This window comes from Triticum dicoccoides, chromosome 1B (genome assembly GCF_002162155.2).
Source record: "Triticum dicoccoides isolate Atlit2015 ecotype Zavitan chromosome 1B, WEW_v2.0, whole genome shotgun sequence".
In the NCBI taxonomy this organism is placed as follows: Eukaryota; Viridiplantae; Streptophyta; class Magnoliopsida; order Poales; family Poaceae; genus Triticum; species Triticum dicoccoides.
The window spans coordinates 640,831,230-640,848,268 of NC_041381.1; positions in this window are offsets into that span (position 1 = coordinate 640,831,230).

Below are 17,039 nucleotides of genomic sequence, written 5' to 3' on the forward strand. Positions count from 1 at the left end.
CGTATTGACAGAGTTATGTCTGCAGGTATGTTGACAGGACGCCCTGGAGAGGAGATGCCCGGTTTCGCAGGTGATATGCTGCAGGAGCTTTCACAACTGCACGAGCGAGCTCGGCAGGTGATGCAGGGTATTGCCCAGGCTTTGTGGCCGTCTGCTTCCCTGCTAGGAGGTATGAGCGAACTTGTAGAGATTCTCAAAGGAGCACGGTGACGCTTCCGATTATGGAAGGTGTCAGCTTGCCGGCAAGGTCCGAGAGAAGCTTGGGCCATCGTGAAGACGCGATACGCCAAAGCTGACCCTAACCATATGGCCAAAGTTGGACCGACTGGGCCAGATGGACAAGAGATACCCGTTAATTTGGTGTATGATCAAGTAGCATTAGCTGCAAAGTATTCCCAGTAGGATTGTAAGTTAGACAGCCTGTTGAATGGTATAGAGGAAGAGTATGGCCAGTCGATATGATTATGTAATTTGAACAGGCTCGTGTACTCCCTAGCCGGATTGAAAATCATTTGTCATGGTGGACCTTTTTGCTTCAGCCCCTGGATCCGACTGTCCGGGGTGTGTCCGAATACTCGCACAGTTATGAAAAACCGGGGTATGCGTGGAAACCAGACGTAGGGGTCATAAGTGCTTGAATAGACAAGTACCCAATTAGTTATGTTATATTACATGGATAGTAAGAAACGTCTTCCAGAGAGAATAGTTCCGTTAGGGGTTCCTTTCTCTAGGTACGCATGCATCAATGTGCATTTCCGATCTGCGAATAGAAGCACAGGAAACGAAACATCTAGGTTTTTTTGTTGTTATGAACGAGGACATCTTTTATTCACCGACCGAATATTCCCTTAAGAACGCTAGCTTTCGGCTTCACCCAGTCTAAGGTACACATCCGGCTCAACCGGCAGTAACAATCGCAGAGGTGCTCCCCTTATGCCCTAGCCGAATTAATGGGAACATAGGGCATAAATACAAGAGCTAGGCAACCCAGCATGGCCAAAACTTAAGTCATATCGATGCATATAATGGTGAAGAAAAGGCACATATGGAAAGAAAAATGCATATGTGACTCGCAAGAAGCCATTAAAAGTGGTTATATTTAGCTTCCGAATAGGAAGCCCCCAAGTATAGTGTGCACGCATAGTGCGGTCAGAATGCTCAGGGCATCCGTACAGTTTTAAGACTGTAAAAAAGGAAAAGAAAGAAAAAGGAAAGGGGAGAGAAAGGAGGAAAGGGGACATAATTGAAGAAGCGGAGTGAAGGAGACGAACACTGGGTTCAGCACTAGGCGTAGAATCTCCGGAGTCTGGCCGCGTTCCATGGGTTTGGCTCGAGTCTGTTACCAGATGCGTTGCGCAGACGGTACGCTCCTCCGGTGAGAACTTTATCAATGATGAAGGGACCCTCCCACTTGGGTTTGAGTTTGTCCTTCTTCTTCTCAGGTAGGCGTAGAACAAGTTCGCCAATGTTATAAGTTTTGGCCCGTACTTCTCTGCTTTCATACCTTCGAGCCTGTTGCTGGTAGAATGCTGAACGGGCTTTAGCGACATCACGCTCCTCCTCCAAAGCATCTAAATTGTCCTGCCAGTCTAACTCGGCCTCCTTCTCTTCATACATGCGCACGCGAGGTGAGTCATGAATTATGTCGCAGGGCAGTACTGCTTCTGCGCCGTACACCATAAAAATGGTGTGTATTCGGTGGTGCGATTCGGCGTGGTCTGCAGCCCCTAGAGTACGGAGTCGAGTTCCTCGACCCAATGCGTGTTTGATTCCTTCAAGGATCGCACTAGTCTGGGTTTGATGCCGCTCATGATAAGACCATTTGCATGTTCAACTTGACCGTTTGTTTGGGGGTGATAGACAGAGGCGTAGTCGAGCTTAATGCCATTTTGCCGCACCAGGCTTTTACCTCTTTGGCTGTAAAATTGGAGCCATTGTGAGTGATGATACTATGGGGGACACCGTAGCGGTGTACAACCTCCGAAATGAAGTCTATCACTGGTCCGGATTCGGCCGTTTTGACTGGTTTGGCTTCTATCCATTTGGTGAACTTGTCCACCATGACCAATAAGTATTTTTTCTTGTGGCTTCCCCCCTTAAGGGGTCCCACCATATCCAGTCCCCATACCGCGAAGGGCCAAGTTATGGGGATCATTTCGAGAGCGGTAGGGGGCATATGGCTCTGATTGGCAAATAGTTGACAACCAATGCAATGTTGGACAAGGTCCTGTGCGTCCGCCCGGGCTGTCGGCCAGTAAAATCCTATTCGAAAGGCCTTGCTCACGAGAGCTCGGGCTGCCGCGTGGTGCCCGCCTAGTCCAGAATGCATTTTGGCTAAGAGCTGCCGCCCTTCCTCTTCGGAGATGCATCGTTGGAGCACTCCGGTGGGGCTCTTCTTGTAGAGTTCTCCTTCATGGACTTTGGAGGCTTTAGAGCGTCGCACAATACAACGCGCCTCATTTTGGTCCTCGAGGAGCTCTTGCCTATTAAGGTAGGCCAAGAAGGGCTCAGCCCACGGGGCGATGATAGCCATTATTTCGTGGGCCGAAGATGTTATTTCGGTGGCGGAGCCTCTGATTACGTCTGAAGGTTCAGAATCTGGGGTTGTGTTCGGAGTCGGACTAATAGTGTCGGACTCCCCTTCCCATGCCACGGACGGCTTGAACAGCCTTTCTAAGAAGATATTAGGTGGGACAGGATCGCGTCTAGCACCGATGCGGGCGAGGATATCGGCCGCTTGGTTATTTTCTCGGACCACATGGTGGAATTCGAGCCCCTCGAACCGAGCTGACATTTTGAGGACGGCATTGCGATAAGCCGCCATTTTAGGGTCCTTGGCGTCGAAGTCTCCATTTACTGGAGATATTGCGAGGTTCGAGTCCCCGCGCACTTCGAGGCGTTGAATGCCCATGGAGACCGCCATCCGAAGACCATGCAATAGAGCCTCATATTCGGCTGCATTGTTGGAGTCTATGTATAATATTTGGAGGACGTACTGCACCGTATCTCCAGTGGGGGAGGTCAGGACGACACCTGCTCCCAATCCGGCCAGCATTTTGGATCCATCGAAATGCATGATCCAATTTGAGTACGCGTCGTACTCTTTAGGGAGTTCGGCCTCTATCCATTTCTGCGACGAAGTCAGCCAGTACTTGCAACTTAATGGCCCGCCGTGGCTTGTATGCTATGTCGAACGGAAGGAGCTCAATAGCCCATTTAGCAATTCGGCCTGTTGCGTCGCGGTTATTTATTATGTCATTGAGTGGTACTTCGGAGGCCACCGTGATCGAACACTCTTGAAAGTAGTGTCGTAGTTTCCGGGATGCCATGAAGACCGCATATGCTATCTTTTGATAGTGTGGGTACCGAGATTTACAAGGAGTGAAGACCGTGAACACGTAATATACCGGCTTTTGGAGCGGGAACTTGTGTCCGTCTGCCTCTCGTTCGACGACGAGCACTGCGCTCGCAACTTGGTTTGTTGCGGCTATGTATAATAGCATGGGTTCGCCAATGTTTGGCGCGGTCAGGACTGGGTTCGTGGCCAAGAGTGCCTTGATTTCTTCTAGTCCGGCCATGGCCGCATCCGTCCACTCGATGTGTTCGGTGCGTCTAAGAAGGCGATATAGGGGTAATGCCTTTTCTCCTAAGCGGGAGATAAAGCGGCTTAATGCAGCCACACATCTAGTTAGTTTCTGGATCTGCTTGAGGTCTGTTGGGATAGCCAACTGTGATAGAGCTCGGATTTTTGCCGGATTGGCTTGAATTCCTCTATTGGAAATGATGAAGTCGAGCAGTTTTCCGGAGGGTACTCCGAAGACACACTTCTCTGGGTTGAGCTTGATGTCATATGTTCGGAGATTATCGAATGTAAGCCTCAAGTCGTCTATTAAGGTTTCGACGTGTCTTGTTTTGACAACCACGTCGTCTATGTAGGCCTCTACTGTCTTGCCGATTTGTTTTTCCAGACATGTTTGAATCATGCGTTGATAGGTTGCGCCAGCGTTTTTGAGCCCGAAGGGCATGGTGTTGAAATAGAAGGGGCCGTACGGAGTGATGAAGGTTGTTGCAGCCTGGTCGGACTCCACCATCTTTATTTGATGGTATCTGGAGTATGCGTCGAGGAAACACAATGAGTCGTGTCCCGCGGTGGCATCGATTATTTGATCAATGCGGGGGAGGGGGAAGGGATCCTTAGGGCAAGCTTTATTTAGGTCTTTGAAATCGACACACAAGCGCCAGGATTTGTCCTTTTTTGGTACCATTACCAAGTTTGCTAGCCAATCCAGATGTTTGATGTCTTTGATGAATCCGGCTTCGAGTAGCTTGGCTAGCTCTTCCCTCATGGCTTGCCGCTTAGGCTCTGAGAAGCGTCTAAGAGTCTGCTTGACTGGCTTGTATCCTTTTAGTATGTTGAGGTTGTGTTCGGCCAGCCTGCGTGGGATGCCCGGCATGTCTGAGGGATGCCAGGCGAAAATGTCCCAATTTTCACGCAGGAACTCTCGCAGTGCGGCGTCTATTGTGGGGTTCAGTTGTGTCCCGATGGAAGCTGTCTTTGAAGGGTCCATTGGGTGGACCTGGAATTTGACTATCTCGTCCACTGGTTTGAAGGAGGTGGATTTAGGTCGCTTGTCGAGTATCACATAGTCTTTTTCTACTGTTGCTTGCAGTGTTGTCAGTTCTTCGGCCATGAGGGCTTCTGACAATGCCTCTAGGGCGTGGGCGGCGGTTATGTTTTCGGTGCGGAGTGCAACGTCCAGATCGCTAGCTAGAGTGATGATTCCATTGGACCCGGGCATTTTGAGCTTCATGTAGCCGTAACGGGGTATAGCCTGAAAGCTCGCGAAAGCGTCCTGCCCCAAGAGAGCGTGGTATCCGCTGCTGAACGGGGCCACTTGGAATGTAATTTCTTCAGACCTTTAATTCTCCCGCGTGCCGAATACCACATCCAGTATGATTTTTCCCACGCATTGTGCCTCCCGACTAGGGATGATTCCCCTGAAGTTCGTGTTGCTCCGTTCAATGCGGCTCTTGTCAATTTCCATCTTGTTAAGCATTTCCTCATATATGAGGTTTAGTCCGCTTCCGCCGTCCATGAGCACTTTAGCGAGCCTGAAGCCGTCCACGATTGGGCTAAGGACCAAAGCGGCTGGTGCTCAGACTGTTCGGAATTGAGGTTCGTCACTGGCATTGTAAGTTATAGCCGTGTCGTTCCATGGGTTTATTGTTGCCACGTGGCAAACTTCTGCGAGGCTGCGCTGAGCTTGCTTGCGCCTATTATTTGAGGAGAAAGTCTCGAAGAATATAAGTACCGTATTGTTATCTCCGGCGGGATGTTGCTCTGCTGTATGTTTTATGAGGAGATCCTTGCCGCTCTTTGCTACCTGTCGGAGTATCCAACATGCTCTAAGGCTATGCGTTGGCATAGTGTCCGGTGTGCCGTGAATCTTGCACGGTCCGTTTAGCCATTCTTCCAATACGCTTCCGCGCCTTATGGCGGGCTTTATTTTTTTGGTACTTGAATCGGGTGACTTATGAGAGTTTACCCTTTTAGTTCAGATAGAGGATTTGGCTAGAGCCGGATTGTCCCTAAAACTTGCTTGGGTTTTCTAGGTGCTTTCCATCGCGAGTATTTTTGCACTACGGCCGCTAAGTCAGCAAAGTGTACTATTTCACGGCGACTTATAGCATTGAGAATCCCTTTGTCCGTGCAATTTTTACAAAAGAGGGAGATTGCGTCTGCCTCGCAACAGTCCTTGACCCTGTTTATCACAAGGAGGAATCTGGCCCAGTAATGATGTACTATTTCTTGGGGTTCTTGTCTGATATGGGAAAGATTGGATAAATCTGGGTGGGCGGGCGGATTTGAATCCGAATCCCAACCCGATCTGGGACCCAGGGGCAAACGAGCTTCTGAGCTTAACGGCTCAGGTTTTGGGGCGTTGCCTGATTTCTTCGGCCCACCCCCCGATCCTGAGTCCGGGACCGGGGCCATGTCCTCCCGCGAGCGGGTGTCCGGCTCGGAGAGGTCGGAAATCCGGACATAGTTCGTCCTCAAAGTGGAGGGAGAATTAGTATGATGCTCTTCCACTACTGCTATCTCGTGGGTGACCGGTGGAGAGTGAATCTCCCTTTGATCAGGTTTAAGCCTGATTCGGCCATAGTCCGTAGCGACGCCCCGGGCGGCGATGCGATCCAAGAGCTCATTGAGGGAGAAGAGCTCCATTGGGTCCATCTGTTCGGCGAATTCCGAATCAACATGGAGGCTATTCTTAATGACCTGTGAAGTCATTGTTGGCGCAACGGCCGATCGGGCAGTCATAACAAAGCCGCCGAGCCGGAGAGTTTGGCCTAAAGCCAGGGCTCCCACGGAGGTGATGTTGTCTTTCACAATGAGACAAGCCATTGGGCCTCATCGCGATGGCACAGTGGAACTCTCAATGAAAGCACCAATGTCGGAGTCAAAACCGGCGGATCTCGGGTAGGGGGTCCCGAACTGTGTGTCTAAGGCTAATGGTAACAGGAGACAGGGGACACGATGTTTACCCAGGTTCGGGCCCTCTTGATGGAGATAAAACCCTACTTCCTGCTTGATTGATCTTGATGATATGAGTATTACAAGAGTTGATCTACCAAGAGATCAGAGAGGCTAAACCCTAGAAGCTAGCCTATGGTATGATTGTTGTTGTCCTACGGAATAAACCCTCCGGTTTATATAGACACCGGAGGGGGCTAGGGTTACACAGAGTTGGTTTGCAGAGGAGGAGATCTACATCCGAATCGCCCAGCTTGCCTTCCACACCAAGGAGAGTCCCATCCGGACACGGGACGAAGTCTTGAGTCTTGTATCTTCACGGTCCAATAGTCCGGCCAAAGTATATAGTCCGGCTGTCCAGATACCCCCTTATCCAGGACTCCCTCAGACGGCCCAAAGAATGTCATCCAGTTGCATCTCCGGCCCGCCCAGGACAAAAAGCCTATTTTCTGTCATGACTTTTTGTCATAGAAGTAGGATCCCACCACATCTATGATGATACCGGGTTTTGTCACAATTATCGTCATAGAAGTGTCATAAGTATAACAGGAAAAAAAATCGTTTGGCCCAAAATGCCACGGATGAGTCTTTTTTTTTTGTAGTGAAGCAAAACACATATCATGTGGTGAACAAAAATATAGCTCCAAGTAAAGTTACCGATAGACAGAGACGAAAGAGGGAATGCCTTCCGGGGCATCCCCAAGCTTAGGCTTTTGGTTGTCCTTGGATTATCTTGGGGTGCCATGGGCATCCCCAAGCTTAGGCTCTTGCTACTCCTTATTCCATAGTCCATCAAATCTTTACCCAAAACTTGAAAACTTCACAACACAAAACTCAATAGGAAATCTTGGGAACGGGGGTACCCAGACTTGCCTGCCTGTGGCCTGCGGCGTGGCTCAAGGAGTGGCCCAGTATGACCCATCTTCATCAACACGTGCTCAAGACCCTCGCGAGGGGCCAAGCCTCGCGGGGGGGACGACAGGAAGCTCCCTCGGGCACAGCCTCGTCAGGCTGGCTCGTGAGGAGGCGGAGAGATCAAGGCAGGGTACCTCACCAGGTGCCCATGAAGCAAGCCATGACGACCGAAGCCAGGCGGGCGCCGGCCTGCGTAGAGTCCTTGTTTCCTCTTTGGTGCAAAGGGGGCAAGCGCAGGCAAGGGTATCAAGCAAAGGTAACCATTTCGGTGCAACAAGACCAAGACCAGCAGAACGGCAGGATGGAGGTCATCGTGGAGCCCAAGCCGGCGTCACCGTCAGAGTCTTTGGCAGGCGAGGACCGACTTTAGCGACAATAAGTTTACTAGATGTTCCCCTTCAAAATGGCCAATTGTTGGCGCCCTTCCCGCTCAATATTTGGGAAGAGCACCAGGGCCTTGCTCTATAAATAGGACTAGCCACCACAGTGGGGAGGCATCGAGAAATCAGGCGGGATCCGGATCCAATCCTTCCAAAGAGGCATCACCTCCACAAGAACTCCTCCCCTCGCGAGGCAGTTCTTCCTTTGAATTTTTCATCACCAGCCCCTGAGGCAATCTACCACACCACAAACTAGAGTAGGGTATTACACCACAATGGTGGCCCGAACTAGTATAAACCTCATGTCCCTTTTGTTGTTCTTCGTGTAGTTTAGATCCTTGCGAGGCGACAAGACGCATGTAGGTAGGAGGTGTGATCTCCGCGCGCACCCCAGAGTTTGAACCTTGAGGGTCTGTGGAACCCGAAATCCGACATTTGGCGCGCTAGGTAGGGGTGCGCCAGAATCCTTCTCCCGCCGCCTCGCGTACCATCGCATCATTGTCATCATGTCCGCCGACCCAACGGGCAATCCCGATCCCTGGGCGGCCTGGCCCGCCTGTGTAGAGCCGCTTGCCCAGGGCGACCTCAACCCTGTGCCCCAGGCGGCTCGCGGTCTGCAGGGCGCTGCAGGCCGCATGCGACGCGGTCAGGCAGCGCCAGCTCTCATGCTGCGGTAGGTGCGGTCGGTAGCAAGGGCCTCGAGCCACGCCGCGGCCACGGCGCCGTACACCCGGCGGGAGCAGGCGAACTCAAGGGTCGCGCTCATGGTGGCCCGAGAGCTACTACAATGCAGGCTGCTGGAGGGCGGCCACGACGTGCTACTGGAGCGGATGGCAGAGCTCCTGGGCTCCCCCGCCTTGGGGTCTCACCCCTTCTGCACCCAGCCGCCGCCTCAGGTCCAAGGCGGGCCGCACGGAGGCCCCGCATGCGCACGCATAGCTCCGGGCGGATTCCAAGGCCACCCCAACACCAACCTGGCCGTCAGCGCCGGGCTACCAACAATGCCACCACCGCCTCCGACCAGCGAAGGGGGATTCACTACAGCCCACGATCCCAGTGGGCCGCCGCGCTACCACCCCCAGGTTGGCACGTCAAGCAGGACTGCGTGGCACACGGGGCACTACAGCAAGGCATTCGGGCGGCGGCCCCGGAAGCGTATGTGCCCCACATGGTGGATCAAGGGCACGTGCAGGAGGAAGACCATGGCTCGTTCCTCGGCCCAAGCCGGGGGGAAGAGACACCCGAAGCTGAGATCTTTCAGGAGCCCCGGGAAAGCCCTATCGACCGCGCTGGAGGCAGCGACTATCGGGTACCTCTAATTCCTCAGGAATAGGCATACGCTAACCATGGATCACAGGAGGTACAGGTCGTCGCGGCGGATGGCTGCCCCAATCCAGCAGCTTCCTACCCCTCGGGAGGAGGGCACCGAGGGCTGCAGGAAAGGGGCCGAGATCCGACCTCACCCCCACGGTGCTCGGAGCAAGGCATCCTCAGGAGGTAGGCCCTCTGCCGGGGAGGTGCCCCAGGGCTTACCCCCGACAGAGGACCCGTGGTCGTCGGGGGAACCGCTTGCGACCGCTCTATCCCATCGGCGACGTCCTCGGTCTCCGGCCATCGTCGATGGCAATAGAGTGTGGCGCAAGGCGGGGCCCTCATCTGGAGATATGAAGCAAGGCCGGTACCTATAAAGAAGGCCCAGTGCTTGTGAAGCTCGCCGCACCGTGACACTCTCACGTAATAATGAGTGGGGCTGTACACGCCCCGGAGTCTCCGGAGAGCCGCCCTCGGGCCTCGGGGGCTCCCGCCCACGCCCAGTGGCAGCACTTAGCTCCGCGTTGGTGAGAAGACGTCGAAGACTAGACTAGGTGCCGGACGCGGCCTTTCTGCTTTTTTGCCTTTCCCTTGGTTGTCGTTTTTCCCCTGTTTGAATTTAAGTTGGATTTGAGCTTGAGACTTATGTGTCTTCGGGGAACGGGTGTTTAGTCTCGTTCGATCAATCTCTCGTGTTCTGGCTACCGCTTTGCGTCCATCCAGCTTCAGTTGCCTCCCCTCGTGAGCCCCTCGCGAGTCGGGCCAGGCCCAGCATGCGCGCAGCCTGGACTGCCGTCGCCGCGCCCTCTCAGGAGGTTCTCATTACAGGTTCAATGGGTTCATTCAGAAGCACTCAGGACACCGCCCCCCACCCCCCCCACCCCCGCAGGCTCGCTCAGGGCCCACGCGGGTCGAAGGTAAACAAGCTAATTGACTCATCACGAGACCAATCGCTCGGCGTAGGCATGCAGGCGACATCATGTCTACAAATACGCTAACTACAAGTTTTTACACGAGGGGATCCCCCTCCCAAAATGCTCTTACAACCTTCAGGGCCAAGCCCGAACTCTCTCTGCGCAGGGTAAAAAGCAGGAACAGCGCGCGGTCAAGCGGATAAATCCCCCAATGCATCCTCAAGGGCACCTCCGGAGTCGTCACTGGCGTCGCTGGCCTCGCCATCGCCCTCTACATCGCCGTCATCAGCATCCGGGCCATTCACCACACCGCCCTCATCAGCAACCACGACCACGCCATCGTCATTGGCGGTGAAGGCCCTAACGAAGGTGTCCATGTTGTCTTCCACCCAATGCGCCAGGTCGCCCCGGATGGCCAGGGGTACCGGGGTGATGGCGGCATTGAAGTCAAAGTGGGTGTCCATGCCCTGAAGATGACTGAAGACGCGAGAAAAAGCACACCCAAGCAGGGCACGGCTCCTCTCCTCCACCAACCTGTCGGCTCTGCCCAACCGAGTCTCTAGCTGCGTCACCACATCAGTGAAGAACTGAAGGTTACCAATATAGTTAACCTCATGAGGCTCCCCAACGGCTGCCTCGCAGATGTTGCCCAAGGCCGTGTTAGCTCTTTCCCGGAGTGAGCGGAGCATAGGGCCATGCATGTGCTCCAAGGTCTGCAGCTGGCGTATCTCGTCCTTGTTCCGCCGCGCGACGGCCTCAGCCATGTCAACCCTTTGATGGAGAAGAAGCACCTCGGCGCGGGAGGAAGCCAGCTCCACCTGTGCTGCGCCAAGGGCGGCCCCGGCAGCGTCCACACGCCGTGTCGCTTCATCCAGCCTGGCCCTCAGGGCGGCAGTCCTGCCCTCTACTTCAACCCTGATCAGCTCCAGCCTTTCTTCGTACTCGCGCTCGAGGTTCGAGTGGGCCTCCGCCACCCGGTGATCAACCTCTTCTAGGGCTCAGACTTCCCGCGTGGCGACATCATCCTCCGCCTGCGCCACCAGGCGCTCTCTCATCTCCAACAGCTCGAGGTCACGGGTGCGCAAGGCGGCCTCCAGCGTCAATGCCTCCTCACGTCTCTGGAGCTCCGCCTGGTCGATCGAAGCCCCCTTCATCGATGCAAGGGCCGCCTCATGCAGCTCCACCTACTGCTCCAGGGAGCTACTCCAGGCCTGAAGCTCCCGCGCCCGCTCCTCTGCGGCCTTGCGCCACTGGTCAGCCTCCTGGGCCTCCTCAACGGCCTAGGAGCAGGCCTCCCGAGAAGCCGCCAGCGATGCCTCGGCCTTCGCATTATCGAGGTCACGCTGGTGGCGCGCAAGGGCAACGGCCACCTTCAGCTTGCGCCTCTCCTCAGCTAGGCGCGGGCCCTTGGCCTCAAGGCGTGCGTCCTCGCCGGCAAGCTCTACACCGAGCTGGCTCACTGCGTCAGCCGCCCTCTGGAGAAACCCTTGGCAAAGGGCGCGGCGCTCCCGAGCGTGCTCGAGCACGTCTTCCGCGTCGTCCTCCGCTCCTGGCGCGCGCGGAGAGCCACGAACCAGCACGCCCCCTCTGGGCAGGGGGCTGGGGGCTGGCGCCCTCGTGATGGCCGGGCACGCCCCGCCAGAAGCCTGGCCCAGAGTTGGTTCGTCCTCCAAGGAAGAATGCGAGACCGACCTTAGCCAGTCGTCGTCCACGACCAAGGCCTAGGGCAGGCTGGCTGTGCCCCGGGAGGGCTCGCGAAGGAGGGTCGCGAGGTGCATAGAATCAGGATGCACTGCAAGATGGCTCACTTCTCCATCCGACCTCATAACAAGGGCAGTTCTCGAGCTCGGGGCGCTTGGGGTCAGTGGAGATGGTGAGGCCTGGGGGATGGCTCCTCGGCCGTCTCTGCGAACTCGGCAGGAAGGACCCTGCAGGGCAATGGTCAGCTGAAGCAACATGAAAGTAAGGGACTAAGAAAGGAGAAGGCTTACTCATCAATGGCGAAGTACTTCTTGCGCTTCAATAGGCGGCAGGGGTAATCATCACCCAAGGCCTCCTTTCTCTTTCGGAGAGCCTCGAAGTCCACACAGAAGAGGCCTAGGAGCTCGATGCAAGGGAAAGTCTGCGGCGAGGAAGAAGCGCCAAGGTGACCGGCGTCGGGGGCATTGCCCTGGAGCACGCCGCCAGATGCCGCCTTGTAGAGGGTAGCCGGGGCCTCGGGAGCCTCTGCCACGGAAGCCGCGGGCCGCTGCTCAACGCCTTAGGCCGCCGCAGGGCAGGCCTCAGAAGCTACCACCTTAGGAGTTCCGCGCGGCGTCATTATCCTGACGGCGGCCCCCTCAGCCCCCGGCGGCCCTTGCCTCCCGGCACCACCACTCGAGGAAGGACCACCGCAGGCAACCGGGAGGGCAACCACCGCAACTGGGTTCTCACGAGGTCCCATGAGGCCTGCTGGGCGCAGCCCCCATTCATCGAAGCTGGGCATCTGCTTCACAAAATCAGCCCTGCCTGAGCAAAGGTACAGAAAGGCACCCCCTTGTCGGAGGCTGCCAGGGGAGGGATCCCCGATCAGAATCATGAGGACCTTCCTCAGCACTTCAGGCACCAGATCTTCCTTTTGGAGCCTCATGCGGTCCTCACGCCCCCCGAAGGTCAACATCCGGCGGGAATGACGCTGGAGAGGGGCAATTCGGCTCTGGAGGAACTCCTTCGCCACCTTGGGTGTCGTCACACCGAGCGCCCTCAAGTTCCCAAAGCGACACCAGACGAAGGCGAGCCGGGGGCTCGTGAGCGTCTCATGGCCCCAGCCCGAGTTGGGGACAGCGGGCGAGGTTGGCTCTGAGAGCAGGGGGCTGGGCACTCCGACATCCACGTACAGCCACCGCTCTCGGTACCTAGTCGCAGGCGGAGGAAGGCTGAAATCAATCCCCAAGGCTGCCGCTTCTGGTACGGCGAGGAAGCTCACGCACCCCAAACATCGGGTGGGGTCGCTGAGGCGCAAAGAGAAGAAGTGACGCAGCAAGGCAACTGAAGGAGGAATGCCCACCATTGCCTCGCAAACAAAAGCAAAAACGGCAAGGAGAGCAATGGATTCGGGACCCAAATGCATCACGTGGATCTGGTAATGGGAAAGTACGGCGTTGAAGAAATCAGAAAAAGGGGGAACCAGTCCCGCCCACAGGGCGTCGGCGAAGTACCGGACCTCGGTGACTATTTTGTCAATGGAGAAGTGAGATGCAGGCCAGACCGTCATCCTTCCGCACTCGTTGAAGGTGGTGGCAAGGGCGGAACTGACCTTGTCCAAGGCTTCCAGGTTGAGTATGATTGACTCATCGACAGCAGGAGCCATCGGCGGCGGCGAGCGGGGCGAGGGCGCAGGCTTCTTCCCTTTCCCCTTCTTCGTTGGCACCATGGCGACAGGAAGGGGGAGGGTTCGAGATTGGATTGGAAGCGGAGGTTGGAGCTCAAGGGGAGGAAGAGCAGGGGACACGCGAGCGGCGAGAAGAGGGATGACTGTGTGCAATCGCGGGTCCACCTAGCTGGGCGCAAAATAAAGAGGCATGGGGAAACAGGGACGCCCGCGTCCAATCAACCGCAATGCGGCGCCCAAGGCTGCAGGCTATTGGGGCCCGCAGTGCCTAGCACTTTCCCCTTCGCTTCTCTGCTAAGCCAAGTCCAGGCGCGCCTTGGGCCCGGGGGCTACTATCAGCGTTCTGGGGGTACCCAGACTTGCCTGCCTGCGGCCTGCGGCATGGCTCAAGGAGTGGCCCAGTACGGCCCATCTTCATCAACACATGCTCAAGACCCTTGCGAGGGGCCAAGCCTCGCGGGGCGGACGACGGGAAGCTCCCTCGGGCACAGCCTCGTCAGGTTGGCTCGCGAGTAGGCGGAGAGATCAAGGCAGGGTACCTCACAAGGTGCCCATGACGCAAGCCATGATGACCGAAGCCAAGCGGGCGCCGGCCTGCGCAGAGTCCTTGTTTCCTCTTTGGTGCAAAGGGGGCAAGCGCAGGCAAGGGTATCAAGCAAAGGCAACCATTTCGGTGCAACAAGACCAAGACCAGCAGAACGGCAGGATGGAGGTCATCGTGGAGCCCAAGCCGGCATCACCATCAGAGTCTTTGGCAGGCGAGGACTGACTTTAGCCAGGATAAGTGTACTAGATGTTCCCCTTCAAAATGGCCAATTGTTGGCGCCCTTCCCGCTCAATATTTGGGAAGAGGACCATGGCCTTGCTCTATAAATAGGACTAGCCACCACAGTGGGGAGTCATCGAGAAATCAGGCGGGATCCGGATCCAATCCTTCCCAAGTGGCATCACCTCCACAAGAACTCCTCCCCTCGCGAGGCAGTTCTTCCTTTGTATTGTTCATCACCAGCACCTGAGGCAATCTACCACACCACAAACTAGAGTAGGGTATTACACCACAACGGTGGCCCGGACTAGTATAAACCTCATGTCCCTTGTGTTGTTCTTCGTGTAGTTTAGATCCTTGCGAGGCGACGAGACGCAGGTAGGTAGGAGGTGTGATCTCCACGTGTACCCCAGAGTTCGAACCTTGAGGGTCTGCCGGAACCCGAAATCCGACAACAGTCATTCTCTCAATAAATTCTTTGACATAGACATTATGAGCATAGTTTTCATAGCAATATTTAAGTATGTCAAAATTTTCAGATTTGTAGAGAGTAATATCACACTTTTCAATCAAAGAAGCAACTTCATAAGAACCCTTAAAAGCAAGAAATTCTTCAATTTGTTCGATATCATAGTAACTATAAACACCCTTTGCATAAGAAGACAAGATTTCATTATCATTAAACTCACATAGGTAGGGAAGGTGTTTTTTAGGGTTCTTAGAGCAACAAGTAAAATCATAAATTTCACAAAGATTCCAAGCATAACACAACAAACGGTTTATTTGATCCCATGAGAGTACCCCTTTTTGAGACACACAATGACGCACAAAATGAGCATGCTCGTCTAAAGATTTCCCATCAACTAGGCTAGTTGGGGTTTCAGCACGAGCGCATAAGGATCGAAGATGATCCAAGTAGAACACTTTAAGTGGATCCATATCAATAGAATTTTAGCAAGCAAAGATGCAAGCAAATAGAAGGCACATGGTAACACAAGATCAAATGGAAGGAGGGCGAATAAAACTGCAAGGGTGAAGTGGGGGAGAGGAAAACAAGAGGCAAATGGCAAATAATGTAATGCGAGGGAGATGAGTTTGTGATGGGTACTTGGTATGTCTTGACTTGAGCGAAGACCTCCCCGGCAACGGTGCTAGAAATCCTTCTTGCTACCTATTGAGCACTGTGTTGGTTTTCCCTTGAAGAGGAAAGGGTGATGCAACAAAGTAGCGTAAGTATTTCCCTCAGTTTTTGAGAACCAAGGTATCAATCCAGTAGGAGGCTCCTCAAAAGTCCCTCGTACCTACACAAACAAACAAGAACCTCGCAACCAACGCGGTAAATGGGTTGTCAATCCCTTCACGGTAACTTGCGAAACTGAGATCTGATAGAGATAATAAGATGAGATAAATATTTTTGGTATTTTTATGATATAGATTGGAAAGTAAAGATTGCAAAATAAAGATAGATGGAAAACTTATATGACAAAAGATAGACCTGGGGGCCATAGGTTTCACTAGTGGCTTCTCTCAATATAGCATAAGTATTACGGTGGGTGAACAAATTACTGTCGAGCAATTGATAGAAAAGTGCATAGTTATGAGAATATCTAGGCATGATCATGTATATAGGCATCACGTCCGCAACAAGTAGTTTGAAACGATTCTGCATCTACTACTATTACTCCACACATCGACCGACTCCTGCCTGCATCTAGAGTATTAAGTTCATAAGAACAGAGTAACGCATTAAGAAATATGACATGATGTAGAGGGATAAACTCCAGCAATATGATATAAACCCCATCTTTTTATCCTCGATGGCAAAAATACAATACGTTCCTTGCTGCCCCTGTTGTCACTGGGAAAGGACACCGCAAGATTGAACCCAAAGCTAAGCACTTCTCCCATTGCAAGAAAGATCAATCTAGTAGGCCAAACCAAACTGATAATTCGAAGAGACTTGCAAAGATAACTAATCATACATAAAAGAATTCAGAGGAGATTCAAATATTTCTCATAGATAAACTTGATCATAAACCCACAATTCATCGGATCTCGACAAACACAGTGCAAAAAGAGTTACATCAAATAGATCTCCAAGAAGATCGAGGAGAACTTGGTATTGAGATTCAAAGAGAGAGAAGAAGTCATCTGGCCAATAACTATGGACCCGAAGGTCTGTGGTAAACTACTCACAACTCATCGGAGAGGCCTTGGAGATGATGTAGAGGCTCTCCGTGGTCGATTCCCCCTCCGGCAGAGCGCTGGCGAAGGCTCCAAGATGGGATCTCGCGGATACAGAAGGTTGTGGCAGTGGAAATAGTTTTTCATGGTGCTCCTGGATGTTCTCGGGGTACGTGGATATATATAGGAGGAAGAAGTAGGTCGGTGCAGCCACGAGGGGCCCATGAGGGTGGGGGCGCGCCTACCCCCCTAGGGCGTGCCCTCCTGCCTCGTGGCTTCCTCGTGTGCTGCTTGACGTCCACTCCAAGTCTCCTGGATTGCGTTTGTTCCAAAAAGATCGCTCCCGAAGGTTTCATTCCGTTTGGACTCCGTTTGATATTCCTTTTCTTCGAAACACTGAATTAGGCAAAAAAAACTGTAATTCGGGCTGGGCCTCCGGTTAGTAGGTTAGTCCCAAAAATGATATAAAAGTGTAAAGTAAAGCCCATAAACATCCAAAACGGGTAATATAATAGCATGGAACAATCAAAAATTATAGATACGTTGGAGACGTATCAGTTGTCGTGGAGCGCAAGGAGGTTGGTAAAGAGTACCCAGTCTAGCAGCCGACTTACTATGTTAGTGAGGTCTTAACTGAGTCTAAGCAAAGATATCCACATTCGCA